This window comes from Anguilla anguilla, chromosome 13, assembly GCF_013347855.1.
Source record: "Anguilla anguilla isolate fAngAng1 chromosome 13, fAngAng1.pri, whole genome shotgun sequence".
In the NCBI taxonomy this organism is placed as follows: domain Eukaryota; kingdom Metazoa; phylum Chordata; class Actinopteri; order Anguilliformes; family Anguillidae; genus Anguilla; species Anguilla anguilla.
The window spans coordinates 39794663-39813860 of record NC_049213.1 but is presented as its reverse complement, the minus strand read 5'-3'; the positions used below and the strand labels follow the sequence as shown (position 1 = coordinate 39813860).

Genomic DNA, 19198 nt, shown 5'->3' with positions numbered 1-19198 from the left:
TAGTGAAAGATGTGATACCCGTCTGTGTGATAGATGTGGTGTGGAGTGGGTAGCCGTCAGGAAATGTGTACAACTCATACTTACCTGGCAGGGGAGATACCATGATCAAGAAGGTGGTTCACCCAGGGCGAGGCTCAGCCATTGCACTCCGGTTGTGCTGACCCCTGCGAATTCCCCAAATGTGGGAATCTCGACTGCATAATTTCTGGTAGTGGGGGACTGCGTTCGCGCTCTCCCCTGATATTCTGGTATGAAAAATAGTTAAGTATTATTAACAGTTACTTGGCCTTAGGGGTTCCTATGACTGACTCGGAGACGTGTAGGATGTAAGGGGATTAATGTAATGAAATGAATGCGTGTGTGTTGTGATGTACTGTTGGGTCCGTCCATGCAAACTTTACTTGTACTTGAAATATTTGTAACATGGGAATACCGGGTGCTGTAGTCTTTTTCGCGTTTTCACACAGTAGGACGCTATTTAGCAAGATAAATCACATAAGTCAGATATCAATCTTTTATGAGGTCAGAGCATTCAGAAGTTTGTAAAGTGAGAATCTGTGGTGGTCATTGTAGTTCCTTCTTAAAACAGAGATTATGCATGCACACTCCAAAAACCTAATGCTACAGGGTCAGAATGTTACACGAAAGATTCCCCAATGAAAACTCAACCTCTTAACTCAGAGGTGGTCTTAATTAGCCATATCATTTACACAATATTTTATTTTAGATACATTTTTTTGATAAGCGCAAAAGTGACCGTCAAAAGACTTCGTGTGCCTATATGAAATGTTTTACTGTGATCTAATCTGCAATCAATCTAGTGTTGGTGTGTGCAGCTAGTTAGCCAGTTTAGCCAGGGTAATTGGTGGAAACGAGAACCTGCAGGGCTGGAAATTGCCCACCCCTGCATTAACTTAGGCTCCGAAGAAAAAGCGACATTTTATTTAATCGTTCTAGTTTGGTTCGGTTCCCTGCAGGTCTTCACCACAAAGAGTAGTATTAGCTATCTGCGCATACCCCAAGGTATGGAACATGTTTTAAATCACCTTAAACACAGGATTCGCTGGAACAAAACAACAATGTCAGACACAGGGGGGTATAACTGGTCCAGGATTGAAAACCACTGTGTTGTGGGGCTGTTGCTTTTCTTCCGTTACTATTTAAACAGTATTGGCTCGTTAATCTTTCGCTTACGGCCACACCACCCTGAAAACGCCCGATCTCGTCTGATCTCGGAAGCTAAGCAGGGTCGGGCCTGGTTAGTACTTGGATGGGAGACCGCCTGGGAATACCAGGTGCAGTAAGCTTTTTTGCGTTTTGACACAGGAGGCCGCTATTTAGTATGGTATCAGATGAGATTTATTATTGATATTACTATTATTTTTACTACTAACAATAACTCTTACAATGCTCCTTTCAAACATGAAAATGCAGTGAAAAGTCGCCTACTGTACAATATAGCACTAAAGAAAACTGAGATGCAGTATTAAAAACGGATTGAAATTAATTTATTTTTGAAGAGAAGTTAAACGCCACAAAGTCATAATTATACGGTCACTGTCAAAATCAACAATTAAATTCATCTAATTCTTTTTACAAAACATAACTATGCAATAGCTTCCGACACAGCTTGCTTCAATTTCCGTCGTAAGGTTTGTTTCAGAATGAGAGAACAGAAGTTACGTGAACGATTCTCTGGCGCGCTGTTTGTGTTTTAGCGAATTCGCCAAATATGTGCGTATTAAATAGTAAGTCTCGAGGTTGTGCTTCTGTTATTTTCATTATACTGGTAGTTCTAGTTGAGTTTTGCTGTAACTTCAGCTCGGATGGAGAGTAATTTTGAGGAGCTTCACAGATCTGCGCACATGCGCAGTGTGAGTCTGTCATGCAGCTTTCTCTTGTTACTGTAATGTTTTCTGTTGCAAACTTTCCGAATTACGCAGAATACAAGTGAAATGACATACGACCGTATACTGAGCATTTCATTTTCATCGTCTTTGCTCTCAACAAGGAATATTGTATTCAATATTTTGTTTACCTCTCACTTTTTCCTGTATAGACGATTCTTAAAATATTGCCCTCATGGCATTATGGGAAATATTTTTAAAATTGTATTTGTATATGAAAATATAAATAACGAGCACCAGTATTTTGGCGTCTTTAATGAAATCGGCCAATGTCAGCAATCGTAATTCTGTGGCTTCGGGAGCTGAGCTAGTGAAAGATGTGATACCCGTCTGTGTGATAGATGTGGTGTGGAGTGGGTAGCCGTCAGGAAATGTGTACAACTCATACTTACCTGGCAGGGGAGATACCATGATCAAGAAGGTGGTTCACCCAGGGCGAGGCTCGGCCATTGCACTCCGGTTGTGCTGACCCCTGCGAATTCCCCAAATGTGGGAATCTCGACTGCATAATTTCTGGTAGTGGGGGACTGCGTTCGCGCTCTCCCCTGATATTCTGGTATGAAAAATAGTTAAGTATTATTAACAGTTACTTGGCCTTAGGCGTTCCTATGACTGACTCGGAGACGTGTAGGATGTAAGGGGATTAATGTAATGAAATGAATGCGTGTGTGTTGTGATGTACTGTTGGGTCCGTCCATGCAAACTTTACTTGTACTTGAAATATTTGTAACATGGGAATACCGGGTGCTGTAGTCTTTTTCGCGTTTTCACACAGTAGGACGCTATTTAGCAAGATAAATCACATAAGTCAGATATCAATCTTTTATGAGGTCAGAGCATTCAGAAGTTTGTAAAGTGAGAATCTGTGGTGGTCATTGTAGTTCCTTCTTAAAACAGAGATTATGCATGCACACTCCAAAAACCTAATGCTACAGGGTCAGAATGTTACACGAAAGATTCCCCAATGAAAACTCAACCTCTTAACTCAGAGGTGGTCTTAATTAGCCATATCATTTACACAATATTTTATTTTAGATACATTTTTTTGATAAGCGCAAAAGTGACCGTCAAAAGACTTCGTGTGCCTATATGAAATGTTTTACTGTGATCTAATCTGCAATCAATCTAGTGTTGGTGTGTGCAGCTAGTTAGCCAGTTTAGCCAGGGTAATTGGTGGAAACGAGAACCTGCAGGACTGGAATTGCACACCCCTGCATTAACTTAGGCTCCAAAGAAAAAGCGACATTTTATTTAATCGTTCTAGTTTGGTTCGGCTCCCTGCAGGTCTTCACCACAACAGAGTAGTATTAGCTGTCTGCGCATACCCCAAGGCATGGAACATGTTTTAAATCACCTTAAACACAGGATTCGCTGGAACAAAACAACAATGTCAGACACACGGGGGTATAACAGGTCCAGGATTGAAAACCACTGTGTTATGGGGCTGTTGCTTTACTACCGTAACTATTTAAACAGTATTGGCTCGCTAATCTTTCGCTTACGGCCACACCACCCTGAAAACGCCCGATCTCGTCTGATCTCGGAAGCTAAGCAGGGTCGGGCCTGGTTAGTACTTGGATGGGAGACCGCCTGGGAATACCAGGTGCAGTAAGCTTTTTTGCGTTTTGACACAGGGGGCCGCTATTTAGTATGGTGTCCGATGAGATTTATTATTGATATTGTTAGTAGTAAAAATAATAGTAATAATAACTCTTAATGCTCCTTTCAAACATGAAAATGCAGTGAAAAGTCGCCTACTGTACAATATAGCACTAAAGAAAACTGAGATGCAGTATTAAAAACGGATTGAAATTCATTTCTTTTTGAAGAGAAGTTAAACGCCATCAAGTCATAGTTATACGGTCACTGTCAAAATCAACAATTTAATCCGTCTTATTCTTTTTACAAAACATAACTATGTAATAGCTTCCGACACAGCTTGCTTCAATTTCCGTCGTAAGGTTTGTTTCAGAATGAGAGAACAAATTACGTGAACGATTCTCTGGCGCGCTACATACACTGAGACGTGTATGTCACAACACACACGCATTCATTTCATTAATTCATTCCTCTACATGTATGTAGAGGAATGAATTAATGAAATGAATGCGTGTGTGTTGTGATGTACTGTTGGGTCCTTGGGTAGCCTACATGGGAATACCAGGTGCAGTAAGCTTTTTTGCGTTTTGACACAAGAGGCCGCTATTTAGTGTGGTATCAGATGAGATTTATTATTGATATTGTTAGTAGTAAAAATAATAGTAATAACTCTTACAATGCTCCTTTCAAACATGAAAATGCAGTGAAAAGTAGCCTACTGTACAATATAGCACTAAAGAAAACTGAGATGCAGTATTAAAAACGGATTGAAATTCATTTCTTTTTGAAGAGAAGTTAAACGCCATCAAGTCATAGTTATACGGTCACTGTCAAAATCAACAATTTAATTCATCTTATTCTTTTTACAAAACATAACTATGCAATAGTTCCCGACACAGCTTGCTTCAATTTCCGTCGTAAGGTTTGTTTCAGAATGAGAGAACAGAAGTTACGTGAACGATTCTCTGGCGCGCTGTTTGTGTTTTAGCGAATTCGCCAAATATGTGCGTATTAAATAGTAAGTCTCGAGGTTGTGCTTCCGTTATTTTCATTATACTGGTAGTTAGTTTGGGTTTTGCTGTAACTTCAGCTCGGATGGAGAGTAAATTTGAGGAGCTTCACAGATCTGCGCACATGCGCAGTGTGAGTCTGTCATGCAGCTTTCTCTTGTTACTGTAATGTTTTCTGTTGCAAACCTTCCGAATTACGCAGAATACAAGTGAAATGACATACGACCGTATACTGCGCATTTCATTTTCATCGTCTTTGCTCTCAACAAGGAATATTGTATTCAATATTTTGTTTACCTCTCACTTCGTGTATAGACGATTCTTAAAATATTTCCCGCATGGCATTATGGGAAATATTTTTAAAATTGTATTTGTATATGAAAATATAAATAACGAGCACCAGTATTTTGGCTTCTTTAATGACATCGGCCAATGTCAACAATCGTAATTCTGCGTCGTCGGGAGCTGAGCAAGTGAAAGATGTGATACCCGTCAGTGTGAAAGATGTGGTGTGGAGTGGGTAGCCGTCGGGAAATGTGTACAACTCATACTTACCTGGCAGGGGAGATACCATGATCAAGAAGGTGGTTCACCCAGGGCGAGGCTCAGCCATTGCACTCCGGTTGTGCTGACCCCTGCGAATTCCCCAAATGTGGGAATCTCGACTGCATAATTTCTGGTAGTGGGGGACTGCGTTCGCGCTCTCCCCTGATTTTCTGGTATAAAATTAGATGATTTTTCTTAATGGTTGCTGGAATAGTCAGGCTTAGACATTTAGCGACATGTATTTTTATTTTATAATAACGTGTGGCTTGACTAACCCATTAAATCACATCAAAATTATTTCCATCTGTAGCTGCATATTAGCATGGAATACCAGGTGCTGTAAGCTTTTTGTTTTGTGGTTTCAGGCAGGATGGCGCTATTTAGCATGGATCACTATACTTTATTCACACTGAAGAAAAATTTAAATGTCATTAAGTCAATAAACTTTACTTGTAGAGCACCTTGCATACAGAAAATCAAGCAACTTGAAGTGCTTCACAGGGATAAAATAGAGGCAAATTGTATAGGAATTTTGTGGAAGTCTCACCATTTTGTTTCTTGGGAGGAAGAATCACTGTGGGTTTAAGATCAGGGTAATAGTAATCTGTAGGCCCTGCTGTAGCCTGTCCATTGTGTAGTTGCACATCCAGCACTTACCTTTTTTTGTATGTATTTTGTGATTTAAATTTCTTTTGTCTTGTATGTTTTTTTTAATTATTTTTTTTTAAGTTTTTAATAAATGTATTTGATGGGGCGTAATATATTGGAGGCTTGTCCAGGATTGGGCTTTGACATGCCATGTAATGCCTTTTAAAGTTCATCTACAGTTAGACTGTTACCTGAGAATAGAAAAGGTTATTATACAGCGTGTAGGGGAAATCATATGTGGTGGTAAAAAATAAATTTAAAAAAATGGGCTCAAAACTGCAGTGGACTGTGTGGTGCCTGGTCTTTTGTGGTGGACTTTGGATGTCATGGATAGGTCTCTAAGATTACTGTTGCGACAGAAGGCGCAGAGGGGTTTGTCCTTGAATGCTTCATGTGATTGAAGAGCATGTCCATGTCTAAATAAAACTCGTTTTTATTTTGTGCGATAGCGGGGTGTGACTGTGCGGTTTCTCTCTGGTTTTGGTGTAGGTGTCAGGAGCGTGTCTGCGTGTGCATGGTTTCTAAATAGAGAATATTTTTCTTTACATTTACAATTTCTTTGGCTACGTCCAAGCCAGTGTTTTACCCATTAATGTCCATGGTGGGAGGTTTGACATTTTTTGGTGCACTTGTCTAGCTAGTTGAGCTGAGCACTAGTATGTTGAAATTTAAGGTAGGCCAATGTGTAGCGTGGGTTTTCCCTTAACATCCTTTTTTAGGCATTAGTCACAGGATTTCAGGTTTTCTGATTATCCATGAAATCCTCTCCAGAAACATTGGTTAGGAATGTCAGAATTTTATCATTTGCGATGTACAGAGAGTCTAGACTTGCTGTGAAGCTGCTATAATAAATATTACTTTTTCATTGTATAGTAAGGAAAAGTACAGGTATGTAGCAATGAAAACCAGCAGAGCCTCTCCAAAGTTTCCTCGACTGGTGTGATTGAGGGTTCTGTGATATCAGTATTATTTACTTGACTGATACCAGCCCTAATGGCACCTGTCTCATCTCTGAAGTGAGCTGCAAAGTCCTCATTTGGATGTGCGCAAAAGATCCCTGGAGTTTGCGGAGACGGGATCAATCAGATGATCAACTGTAGAAAAGAACTTTTGGATTGTTTTGAAATGTCATCACTAAATCTGAGGTGTGACCCCTGTTGTGGGTAGCTCCTGAGACTTTGTCTTCTATTGTTTTGTTTTTTAATTCTTACATCTTCAAAGATTATCACCTAAACAGGCCTCATACAAAAACTTAAAAATCTGAAAATAAACCAACACCGTAACGGTTAAGATCAATTTACAAAAGTCCAAATAAATCAATCTTTGCTGTTTCACCTGTACATGGTGGATGTGTGACGGGTGTCCCTTTGGGGGGGTGGACTAAATGATCCGTTCTTTCCGATAGTCCACCCCCCATTTCTCTCTCGCCAGGTTTTTGTTTTTCCTTAAGGTAGCTCCTGAGACATGTTGAGTAAAATTCATGCAGTTAAGAAGATTTAACAATTCCATGGCCTTGGTATCTGACTTATTATCCACATGTAGATTAAAATGATGGTTCTATCATAGTGGGATTAATCAATAATAATTCTGAGAAATCTGCTGATCGAGGGACATTGTACCATGAGAATAATAGAATGATATTCAAACGAAGTGAAGTCAAAATAGTGTCCCTCGACTGCCCAGTGTCTGAGAAGATAACGGCTAACGACCCCCCTACGAATGTCTTGTTTGAGAGAGATCGGACGTTCAAGAGAGCCATATTCAAGCTCGCAGGACTACTACTGCCGTGCATTACTTTCTAGAGGAACAAATAGTAGGTTGTTTTTATTTGATCCCTCATACAATCTCCATAGTGGGAAATTCGCTCTGTGAACATCGACATGATACAGTGGTCATTTTCGGAAATTCGGCTGGGTGAGAGAGAGCGCCTTTCTCCAGATTTTCGGAAAGAAACTGAGCATCTGTGCAGTTTGGCTGCATTTCATCCCTTTTGAAAAATTACGGCGTTGCGGGAATAAATTAATTATCGAAGGTTAACCCCCTTTTCACAAGTTGCTTTAAGCCACTGGTTAAGGAAAGGCTCTGGAAGTCGAAAGGAGCTTTTATTCTCCAAGTCTACCCGACACCCAGTCCAACATTTCGCAACTTGATTGGTGATTAAGAACAGCGGCCACTTTTTATATTTCCTTTGTGTTTCGTTCTGCTGGATAATAGCTACGCTTGTCGCGAATTACTCGTGTTATTGCATTAAATATAGGAAACGTATTTTAATACTGTCGAGAAAATAGAAATTATTTAATTAGACTTAAGACCAAAAACGGAAACCAGTCTATTGGATGGCTGCAGAATTACTTTATTAACTATCTAACCGGTTTTGCCGCAGTGGTGTCGCTTAGGCAATGCCACCCAGAAAATGCCGGTCTCGTTTGATCGCGGGGTCGGGCTTGGTCAGTAGCCTACTTGGATAAGAGACCACCGTTTTCATATAGGAGGGCGCTATTTAGCATGGTAAAAGATGGAAAGCTGAACTGTATTATTCACACTTTGATGGAAAATAAAATGTAATCAAGCCATAATTACCGTCATTCTTAAAGTAAAAAAACTTGGCATCTTAATTTCCCCAACCACAGCTAGTTAAAAAAAAAAAATCCCGACCCAAGTCGGCTTCGATTTGTCGTTTTTTTATAAACGTTTTTTCTGTCGGAATGCGAGAACCGGAGTTCTTGGCTCGCAGTTTGTTCGTAATATGTGTTAGCCTAATATGTGTGCGTATTCAATGTGAACTAAGCTTCGATGATGTGCTTAACCGTTGTTTTCATAAGGCCAAGTTATTTTGTGTTTCGCCGTTAACTTCATCTCGGAGGGAGTTATTTTGCCGAGCTTCACATGTGCGCACATGCGCAGTGTGAGTGTCAAACAGCTTTCTCTTGTTCCTGTAATTTATGTCTTAAACCTACAGATATACACAGAATATATGTGAAATTATAAACGACCGTATATTGTGAGAAATGTATATTAATAGCCTCTTACCAGGGAATATTGTATTCTAAATTATTGTTTACTTTTCGATTCTTCCTGTATGGGTGGTTCCTGAAATATATGCTGCGTGGCATTATGGGAAATGTTTTAAAAATTGTATTTATCGGTGAAAATATAAATAACGAGCACCGGTATTCTGATTTACGTAATGGTTTACACAATGTTCACAACCGTAATTCTGCTGCTTCGGGAGCTGAGCAAGTGAAAGATGTGATACCCGTCAGTGAGAAAGATGTGGTGTGGAGTGGGTAGACGTCGGGAAATGTGTACAACTCATACTTACCTGGCAGGGGAGATACCATGATCAAGAAGGTGGTTCACCCAGGGCGAGGCTCAGCCATTGCACTCCGGTTGTGCTGACCCCTGCGAATTCCCCAAATGTGGGAATCTCGACTGCATAATTTCTGGTAGTGGGGGACTGCGTTCGCGCTCTCCCCTGATTTTCTGGTATAAAAATAGATCTTATCAGTTTGCGGGCTGCTTTATTGTCGGGGTTTGTTTCTGTGTTTCATCCATCGGCTTGTGTTATATGTAAGAGAATGAACTGAATGTCGTGAAATGAACGTTCGTGATGCGACGAACAGACAAACTTGTATTTACTGAAATATTTTTAAAATGGTAAAACCGGGTGCTGTAAGCTTTTCTCTCTTTTCACACAGGAGGGCGCTATTTCTGCTTTATGATTTTCCTTCAGGGAGTTCAGGGTTTACACCCCGCCGCATGTAATCTGTACAGCACACAGGACGACCCGAGTCATGCTGAAGTTGTCGTCGCTGTACGTAAAGAAAAGAAAGGAAGAAAAAAAAAAAACACTTGCTTCCAGAGAGACTGCTTTATGCAGTTAAGACTGACATGGGCAGGCAGGTCAGTAGGACACTATACAGAATTCAAAAGTTTATCCCCCTTCCTTCAACATCAGTAAACAATATCCTACTGTCAACCACCCAATTAACCCTTTTAATACAAAGTCCCCTCCTTTAAACAGTATAGCATGTTGCGACCTCTCTTGTGGAGTCTCTGTGTGCCTGTGTCTGGGTGCTGCAGGTGAATCTGCTGGACCTGATGACTTGATTGCTGATAACACTCCTCTGTTCACCCCGATGGCCTTTTTTTGATGCTCCTTTTGAGACTTTTTTTTTTTTTTTTAACTCCCTTAGCTGGCTTGCTAATGTTTTTTTGTATAATTTTAATCTTCCATGTTTTGCCACGTTCTTTTTCAGTTTAAGTTTTGTGTTTGAGTATTTTTCTGTTGTAGGTTGAAGGTGGTCAGGCAGTTTCTTTTCTTTTTTTGTTTTTAAACACCTTCTGAGATAGTCAGGTCAGAGTAGGAAATGTATTTGCGGAAGACTTACTCCTTTTGCTTTGCCTTGGGAGAGAGGGATAGTACTGCTTTTTGTTTTTGGTAAGGAGTAGCTTAGCTCTGACCTGTCTACTGCCTCGACCATCCTACCAACCTCTCAGGTAAGAGTATCCTGAGCAGAAGTTAAAGGAGAGGCCAGGCTCCAGCAGGTTTCCTGAGAACGCTCCACCCAGCTGGTGCTTGTTGGTGCCGACCCTTGGCTGCTGCTGGATGGACTGGTAAGATCTTGGTTATCAGAAGTAGCCGCATGACCGGTAGGAACCAGCACCTGGCCATCCTACTGAGCCCCTGGGTTTGGACGTTGTCCCTTGGGGGTCTTAACTGGAGCTCTCCAGTGCAGAGGTCCGGGTCAGTCCATCCGATGGTGAAATCTGACTGGAGCTTTCGAGTGGCAAGGCTTGGAAGAGCTCATAAGAAGGTAGGGCCTGGCTGGGACCCCCTGGGCCTGAGGCCTGGGAGAGGCCCTCTGGAACACAGGCCTGGCTGGGACCCCCTCGGCCTGAGGCCTGGGAGAGGCCCTCTGGAACACAGGCCTGGCTGGGACCCCCCTGGGCCTGAGGCCTGGGAGAGGCCCTCTGGAACACAGGCCTGGCTGGGACCCCCTCGGCCTGAGGCCCGGGAGAGGCCCTCTGGAACACAGGCCTGGCTGGAACCTTCTGGGTCTGAGGCCTGGGAGAGGCCCTCTGGAACACAGGCCTGGCTGGAACCTTCTGGCATCGAGGCTTCTGCCTGGGATCATCTGGAACAGGGCCTTAGCGGGAGCGCGGTGTCAACAAAGATCATCGGTGCTCAGCAAAACAGGCTGATGGTACACGCTGATTAAACTTCTGTGGTTGCTTGTCGTGTTCCTCCACAGCATTCCATGCTTCGATGAGCTTGCTCCGCTGTTCTGTTGTTAAACTCAGCTGGTCGGCCAATCACAGGCCAGTCAAACTCGGGCCAATCTCCACCAGCAGAGAGCAGAACCTTTCCTACTGCCTGAATCCAGGCAGTGGGTTAGGACTACAAGCATCCTCCTGTTGAAAAATAAAATGTTAAGTTCAAATGCTTACATTTGCATACACATCATCATCACAACATCAATCAACACTCAATTCTAAAACGATAAGAATAGCAAATGCTTGTATTGCATTCTGGTAGAAGCAAAGGAAAAACTACTCGCAAAGGCCGGAGGGTGAACTTGAGTGGTCTCATTGGTCGTAAGTGTTATGTGGGGTAGGGCAGCAACCACCACGTCGTCATCTGCCTCTACATCACTCAAGTACACCTCGTCGTCCGCATCTCGGTCAGGCTGGCCAGGCTGAACCACCCCCTCCTCTGGACGCGATCCGTCTTCTCTGATGTCACTGAGTGTGAAGGGACCAGATGAGGACGACGAGGCGTGCCTGAGTGATGTAGAGGCGGCTGACGACGTGGTGGCAATATGCCCTCTCTCTCATAAAATCTGAATTTAATACTGCAAGTCGAATGTCTGTCACTCACCAGCACCAAGCTGTCCGTGATCCTCCTTCCTGGCACAGCACAGGTTTGATCCGGGTCTATCACATTCTCTAAAACCCTCTTCATTCTTAAAGTTAAGATTTTGCTATACAGTTTAAAATCGCAATTTAAAAGGGTCATCGGCCGCCAGTTCTTCAGATCCTCCACTTCCCCTTTTTACAAAAGCAAAAATATAAAAATCACTAAGCGACTACTCTGCTTTCTCTACCGTCCTGCGTTTTACCTCCTCCATCTCCTCCCGAAAATCAAACCCTCCCTGTGTATTAGTGTAGTGTATCTAATCTTTTTTGCAACCCCCCCCCCCCCCCCAACTCCCTCACTCTCTTATTGGAGCTGGTAAAGAAAACTAATTTTCAATTTCATGTTTTCCCACCACTCTGCTCGTGAGCTATATAAATCTTGCCATGTTTGCCATTTTGCATATTCTTGCCTAAAACCCTCCAGTACCCTCTCATCCTCTAGTAAAAGGCAATATCATTTCCATAACCCAGGTCCCATCTCGACTCCCCCTTTCATCACCAAGTCACACCTCATAAAAAGGTGATCTGAAAAAAATAAAACTGGTTATAAGCTGACCTTAGTGCCAGCTAATTCCCTACAAAAAATAAAATCAACCCTCGATGCACGGGACCCATCCAAACTACCCGAAGTAAAACCTTCCTCATTCGGATAAATTGATTTTAAAACATCAATTTAAAATCCTGTAAAATATTCTTCAAATAAACAGAAGTCTTATCCACTCTAAAATCATCTTCAGCTCCCTTACGACCCTCCCTCTCCAAGACTCGATTAAAATCTCCTAAAACCAACCAAGGCTCCCTCCCCAGCAGGTATGGGGCCATCCTGTGAAATGGATCCCACCTGTATGAATCCCAACATTTGCAGCTTTAAATGTTACGCCACCAAAGCGAAACTTCTCCCAGGGATCACTTCCATGTTCCCCCATCACCTCCACCCGACTACCGTGCACTAAAAAGGCTACACCATCTGAACGGTTTTCGTTTGACCCGCTCCATAAGGAGGGCCCATGCTTCCACTTTTCCTCCCACTTTTTGTGTGATGCCTGGAAGGGCAACCCACACACCTGTAAACAAATTAAATCTGCCTTTATTTTGGCCAAGTAAGATGGAACCATCTGCACCTTCAGTTCCGTCTTGATGCTCCTGACGTGTATGGTCACCACTTTTTATATGATGCCTGGAAGGTCAACCCGCACTCTTGGAAACCAATTAAGTCTGCCTTTATTTTGGTGAAAGAAGACAACAGTCTGCCCCTTGTTGCGTTCCCTTGCTTTGTGGAGTCTGCGGGCCTGAGCTACCCCTCCAAAAGGCTGCCAGGAACACAAACCCGTCTCTAGGTCTCTATTTTCGTGACACTTTTTCCCGAATAGCGCTTTCCAAAATAAATCCAAAAATGCCTTCTCAGCTCCGTCCGCTTCAAATTTTGGCGCACAAACTCAGTTGTACCCCGCCCCTTCCTGTCGAATGGTCTTAAGCCTTCTGGTGAGGGGGGGACTGCTGCACGTTGTTAATTATGCAGTGCATGCCAAGTCAAATAAACTAAATAAACAAAAGGTGTGTGTTTGAAGTGAGCAAACACGAGTTGATATTTTATCTTTTAGCTGTGACTACATAAATTGGGACAGGATGACGTTTAATTTTACTTTGCACAGTTACGATATTTTATCTTATAAAATAGCGCCCTCTAGTGTGAAAACGCCAAAAAAAAAAAAGCTTACTGCACCTGGTATTCCCAGGCGGTCTCCCATCCAAGTACTAACCAGGCCCGACCCTGCTTAGCTTCCGAGATCAGACGAGATCGGGCGTTTTCAGGGTGGTGTGGCCGTAAGCGAAGAAAGCAGCAGCCTAAGCCGCTTAAATAGTTGCCGTTGCAATGTGACTGGCCTCTAACAAAGATGCTTCCGTCAAATTTTGGTGTTTTGGGTTCATTTACGCGTTGACATTTGCTTCACAGTTTTAAGACGCGACGTCTAGCCCGGACAAAACGAGCAGGCGCCAACGAGTAAATTCAGCTTTTTTAACCGGATAACTGCACCGAGGAAAACCTGGAGCCCTCCCGAATCAGGAACAAGGACTGAAGTAAAACGAGTTGTTCCTGGTTTTCACTCGGCGCAGTTACACAGCTGACTCCGTAAGCCTGTTTCGTGAAATACCCCCCTGCTGTCATTCTGAAAAAGAAAAGAGAAGCTTTGACAGAAACTGAACCAAGCTGATGCTGGAAGCATTAGCTGTGGCTGTATAATTTGGACACGGTGACATTTGATTTTACTTAGGACAGATATATGGATTCAATTTCCTGTAAAATAGCGCCCTCTAGTGTGAAAACGTCAAAAAAAAAGCTTACTGCACCTGGTATTCCCAGGCGGTCTCCCATCCAAGTACTAACCAGGCCCGACCCTGCTTAGCTTCCGAGATCAGACGAGATCGGGCGTTTTCAGGGTGGTGTGGCCGTAAGCGAAGAAAGCAGCAGCCAAAGCCGCTTAAATAGTTGCCGATGCAAAGCGACTGACCTCCAAAAAAGTTGAATGGTCTTAAGCCTTCTGGTGAGGGGGGGACTGCTGCACGTTGTTAATTATGCAGTGCATGCCAAGTCAAATAAACTAAATAAACAAAAGGTGTGTGTTTGAAGTGAGTAGGTGACCCTATCCTAACACCAACCAGACGAACCTTCCTCCTCTGATATGCTCTCCTTCTCCTCCTGAGCTAACGCTTTAAATCCCTCCTGTGTCCCCTCTTGAGCCTCCTCCTGAATCCTCACCTGACCTCCTTCCTTAACACCCTCCTTCTCTCCTCCCTGCACTCTCTCGAGCTCCCTTCTCCCCACCCTCCTCCTTTCCATCCTTCACCCCCTCCTTCTCTCCTTCCCTCTCTCCTCCTGAACTTCCCCCTTCCTTCTCCTGAACCCCCCGTGACCCATCCTGAGTGTTGTCTTTTGCCCTGGTCTGCCCGCCATCTTTTTCCTGAGCCTCGTCTTGTGACTTCCCGGTTTTCTCTTTCTCTTCTTCCCTTCGAACCTGAGCTCTAGCTCTATCCGTTCTTGCTCTGTTCGCAGAAGGATCAGGACAATCACAAAACGGGTGTGAGGACTTCCCACCCAAATTACCTTTCCTGCCATTGGGGCACACCCCCACCTGCTGTCCCACCTCCCTGCAGACCACTGCATGACACTTCTGACACAGACCTGAAAGAAAAAAGTAAATCGTAATTTAATTAAAATATTAACACACCAATGAGGTAACAGCCCACAGAGGAAACCCTGGAGCCCTCCTGAATCAGGAACATGGACGGGTTTTACTTGGCGCAGGTACACAGCTAAGTCGGTAAGCCTGCTACGTGAAATAAGCTTTTAGCTGTGACTACATAAATTGGGACACGATGAAGTTTAATTTTACTTTGCACAGTTACAATATTTAATCTTATAAAATAGCGCCCTCTAGTGTGAAAACGCCACACAAAAAAAGCTTACTGCACCTGGTATTCCCAGGCGGTCTCCCATCCAAGTACTAACCAGGCCCGACCCTGCTTAGCTTCCGAGATCAGACGAGATCGGGCGTTTTCAGGGTGGTGTGGCCGTAAGCGAAGGCTGCAGTACCCAAAGCCGCTTAAATAGTTGCCGTTGCAATGTGACTGGCCTCTAACAAATTTTGGTGTTTTGGGTTCATTTACGCGTTGACATTTGCTTCACAGTTTTAAGACGCGACGTCTAGCCCGGACAAAACGAGCAGGCGCCAACGAGTAAATTCAGCTTTTTTAACCGGATAACTGCACCGAGGAAAACCTGGAGCCCTCCCGAATCAGGAACATGGACTGAAGTAAAACGAGTTGTTCCTGGTTTTCACTCGGCGCAGTTACACAGCTGACTCCGTAAGCCTGTTTCGTGAAATACCCCCCTGCTGTCATTCTGAAAAAGAAAAGAGAAGCTTTGGCAGAAACTGAACCAAGCTGATGCTGGAAGCATTAGCTGTGGCTGTATAATTCGGACACGGTGACATTTGATTTTACTTAGCACAGATATATGGAGTCAATTTCCTGTAAAATAGCGCCCTCTAGTGTGAAAACGTCAAAAAAAAAAAAAGCTTACTGCACCTGGTATTCCCAGGCGGTCTCCCATCCAAGTACTAACCAGGCCCGACCCTGCTTAGCTTCCGAGATCAGACGAGATCGGGCGTTTTCAGGGTGGTGTGGCCGTAAGCGAAAGATTAGCGAGCCAATACTGTTTAAATAGTTACGGAAGTAAAGCAACAGCCCCACAACACAGTGGTTTTCAATCCTGGACCTGTTATACCCCCGTGTGTCTGACATTGTTGTTTTGTTCCAGGGAATCCTGTGTTTAAGGTGATTTAAAACATGTTCCACACCATAGGGTATGCGCAGATAGCTAATACTACTCTTTGTGGTGAAGACCTGCAGGGAACCGAACCAAACTAGAACGATTAAATAAAATGTCGCTTTTTCTTCGGAGCCTAAGTTAATGCAGAAGTGGGCAATTCCAGCCCTGCAGGTTCTCGTTTCCACCAATTACCCTGGCTAAACTGGCTAACTAGCTGCACACACCAACACTAGATTGATTGCAGATTAGATCACAGTAAAACATTTCATATAGGCACACGAAGTCTTTTGACGGTCACTTTTGCGCTTATCAAAAAAATGTATCTAAAATAAAATATTGTGTAAATGATATGGCTAATTAAGACCACCTCTGAGTTAAGAGGTTGAGTTTTCATTGGGGAATCTTTTGTGTAACATTCTGACCCTGTACCATTAGGTTTTTGGAGTGTGCATGCATAATCTCTGTTTTAAGAAGGAACTACAATGACCACCACAGATTCTCACTTTACAAACTTCTGAATGCTCTGACCTCATAAAAGATTGATATCTGACTTATGTGATTTATTTTGCTAAATAGCGTCCTACTGTGTGAAAACGCGAAAAAGACTACAGCATCCGGTATTCCCATGTTACAAATATTTCAAGTACAAGTAAAGTTTGCATGGACGGACCCAACAGTACATCACAACACACACGCATTCATTTCATTACATTAATCCCCTTACATCCTACACGTCTCCGAGTCAGTCATAGGAACGCCTAAGGCCAAGTAACTGTTAATAATACTTAACTATTTTTCATACCAGAATATCAGGGGAGAGCGCGAACGCAGTCCCCCACTACCAGAAATTATGCAGTCGAGATTCCCACATTTGGGGAATTCGCAGGGGTCAGCACAACCGGAGTGCAATGGCTGAGCCTCGCCCTGGGTGAACCACCTTCTTGATCATGGTATCTCCCCTGCCAGGTAAGTATGAGTTGTACACATTTCCTGACGGCTACCCACTCCACACCACATCTATCACACAGACGGGTATCACATCTTTCACTAGCTCAGCTCCCGAAGCCACAGAATTACGATTGTTGACATTGGCCGATTTCATTAAAGACGCCAAAATACTGGTGCTCGTTATTTATATTTTCATATACAAATACAATTTTAAAAATATTTCCCATAATGCCATGAGGGCAATATTTTAAGAATCGTCTATACAGGAAAAAGTGAGAGGTAAACAAAATATTGAATACAATATTCCTTGTTGAGAGCAAAGACGATGAAAATGAAATGCTCAGTATACGGTCGTATGTCATTTCACTTGTATTCTGCGTAATTCGGAAGGTTTGCAACAGAAAACATTACAGTAACAAGAGAAAGCTGCATGACAGACTCACACTGCGCATGTGCGCAGATCTGTGAAGCTCCTCAAATTTACTCTCCATCCGAGCTGAAGTTACAGCAAAACCCAACTATAACTACCAGTATAATGAAAATAACAGAAGCACAACCTCGAGACTTACTATTTAATACGCACACATTTGGCGAATTCGCTAAAACACAAACTGCGCGCCAGAGAATCGTTCACGTAACTTCTGCTCATTCTGAAAAAAAAAAAAACCTTACGACGGAAATTTAAGCAAGCTATAGCATAGTTATGTTTTGTAAAAAAAAGTTACAAAAAAGATGCATTAAATTGTTGATTTGACAATGACCGTAAAATTATGACTTGATACCGGTTAATTTCTCTTCAAAAAGAAATTAATAATTTCAATCCGTTTTTAATACTGCATCTTATAGTTATCTTTCGTGCTATATTGTACTATAGGCTACGTTTCGCTGCATTTTCATGTTTGTAAGGAGCATTATAAGAGTTATTATTACTATTATTTTTACTACTACCACTAACGATATCAATAATAAATCGTATCTGATACCACACTAAATAGCGGCCTCCTGTGTCAAAACGCAAAAAAGCTTACTGCACCTGGTATTCCCAGGCGGTCTCCCATCCAAGTACTAACCAGGCCCGACCCTGCTTAGCTTCCGAGATCAGACGAGATCGGGCGTTTTCAGGGTGGTGTGGCCGTAAGCGAAGAAAGCAGCAGCCAAAGCCGCTTAAATAGTTGCCGATGCAAAGCGACTGACCTCCAAAAAAGTTCCTTCCGTCAAATTTTGGCACTTAGGCTTTATTTACTCATTTTTCTTCGTTTTCTTCACAATTCACACAAAACACGACGTCTTGCCCGGACACAATAAGCAGGCGTGAACGAGTACATTCTGCTTTTCACCACTGATGTTGCGGTGAAAAAGCAGAATGCACTCGTTGGCGCCTGCTCGTTTTGTCCGGGCTAGACGTCGCGTCCTAAAACTACGAAGCAAATGTCAATGCGTAAATGAAATTTGACGGAAGGAACTTTTTTGGAGGTCTGTCGCTTTGCATCGGCAACTATTTAAGCGGCTTTGGCTGCTGCTTTCTTCGCTTACGGCCACACCACCCTGAAAACGCCCGATCTCGTCTGATCTCGGAAGCTAAGCAGGGTCGGGCCTGGTTAGTACTTGGATGGGAGACCGCCTGGGAATACCAGGTGCAGTAAGCTTTTTTTTTTTTTTTTTTTGGCGTTTTCACACTAGCGGGCGCTATTTTACACGATTAAATTTGGAATACTGGAACTGTGCCAAGTAAAATCAAATGTCACCGTGTCCTAATTATGCAGTCACAGCTAAACTCTTTCAGCTTCAGTTTTTGTCAAAAGCTTTTCTTTTATTTTTTTTCAGAATGAGAGAACAGGGGGGGTATTTAACGAAACAGGCTTACCAAGTCAGCTGTGTAAATCCCGAAAACAAGGTCTGTGATGAACGTCAGCATAAGGGATTTTCACGTTTTGTTCTACGAGATAGGCTATTAATGGGTGTAAGTTAAGCGTGGATTTAGAAGCTGTTATCTTTATTAAAAAGAATTAAAGTCTTTTTATTGTCAGGAAACATTTGTAATCATTTTGTAGTTCTTAATCATTTGTTCCTGACTTGTTATTCTTTATAACGTAAATGTCTTTTAAAGTTTTGCACTTTACAAACCAATGAAGAGACAGTTTCTGGAAGTGGGAGCCTGCGTTCGCAATCTCTCCTGATTTTAAAGTGGAAGGGTAGATTTACACCTAGCGCAGTCAAAAGGACACGGTAGGGAAGCATACTAAACAATACCAAGGCATCCCGTCTGAACCATAGACATATACATGTCTATA

General features: G+C 42.8%; 13 non-coding genes across 13 annotated transcripts; 7 read left to right on the top strand and 6 right to left on the bottom strand.

The window, feature by feature from the left end:
- The first annotated feature begins 76 nt into the window (after positions 1–76).
- On the top strand, positions 77–240 carry LOC118212012. The gene has a single exon (XR_004762148.1). It is a non-coding gene; the product is annotated as a U1 spliceosomal RNA (small nuclear RNA).
- Positions 241–1188: 948 nt separating this feature from the next.
- Positions 1189–1307, top strand: LOC118212004. Its single transcript, XR_004762140.1, has one exon. It is a non-coding gene; the product is annotated as a 5S ribosomal RNA (ribosomal RNA).
- A 984-nt stretch (positions 1308–2291) lies between these two features.
- On the top strand, positions 2292–2455 carry LOC118212014. Its single transcript, XR_004762150.1, has one exon. It is a non-coding gene; the product is annotated as a U1 spliceosomal RNA (small nuclear RNA).
- A 948-nt stretch (positions 2456–3403) lies between these two features.
- Positions 3404–3522, top strand: LOC118212003. The gene has a single exon (XR_004762139.1). It is a non-coding gene; the product is annotated as a 5S ribosomal RNA (ribosomal RNA).
- A 1541-nt stretch (positions 3523–5063) lies between these two features.
- Positions 5064–5227, top strand: LOC118212011. The gene has a single exon (XR_004762147.1). It is a non-coding gene; the product is annotated as a U1 spliceosomal RNA (small nuclear RNA).
- A 3797-nt stretch (positions 5228–9024) lies between these two features.
- LOC118212010 lies at positions 9025–9188 on the top strand. Its single transcript, XR_004762146.1, has one exon. It is a non-coding gene; the product is annotated as a U1 spliceosomal RNA (small nuclear RNA).
- Positions 9189–13340: 4152 nt separating this feature from the next.
- LOC118212002 lies at positions 13341–13459 on the bottom strand. The gene has a single exon (XR_004762138.1). It is a non-coding gene; the product is annotated as a 5S ribosomal RNA (ribosomal RNA).
- Positions 13460–13966: 507 nt separating this feature from the next.
- On the bottom strand, positions 13967–14085 carry LOC118212023. Its single transcript, XR_004762159.1, has one exon. It is a non-coding gene; the product is annotated as a 5S ribosomal RNA (ribosomal RNA).
- A 1003-nt stretch (positions 14086–15088) lies between these two features.
- On the bottom strand, positions 15089–15207 carry LOC118212016. Its single transcript, XR_004762152.1, has one exon. It is a non-coding gene; the product is annotated as a 5S ribosomal RNA (ribosomal RNA).
- Positions 15208–15703: 496 nt separating this feature from the next.
- Positions 15704–15822, bottom strand: LOC118212008. The gene has a single exon (XR_004762144.1). It is a non-coding gene; the product is annotated as a 5S ribosomal RNA (ribosomal RNA).
- Positions 15823–16769: 947 nt separating this feature from the next.
- Positions 16770–16933, bottom strand: LOC118212009. The gene has a single exon (XR_004762145.1). It is a non-coding gene; the product is annotated as a U1 spliceosomal RNA (small nuclear RNA).
- A 995-nt stretch (positions 16934–17928) lies between these two features.
- Positions 17929–18047, bottom strand: LOC118212007. Its single transcript, XR_004762143.1, has one exon. It is a non-coding gene; the product is annotated as a 5S ribosomal RNA (ribosomal RNA).
- A 387-nt stretch (positions 18048–18434) lies between these two features.
- LOC118212001 lies at positions 18435–18553 on the top strand. The gene has a single exon (XR_004762137.1). It is a non-coding gene; the product is annotated as a 5S ribosomal RNA (ribosomal RNA).
- The last annotated feature ends 645 nt before the right edge of the window (positions 18554–19198 follow it).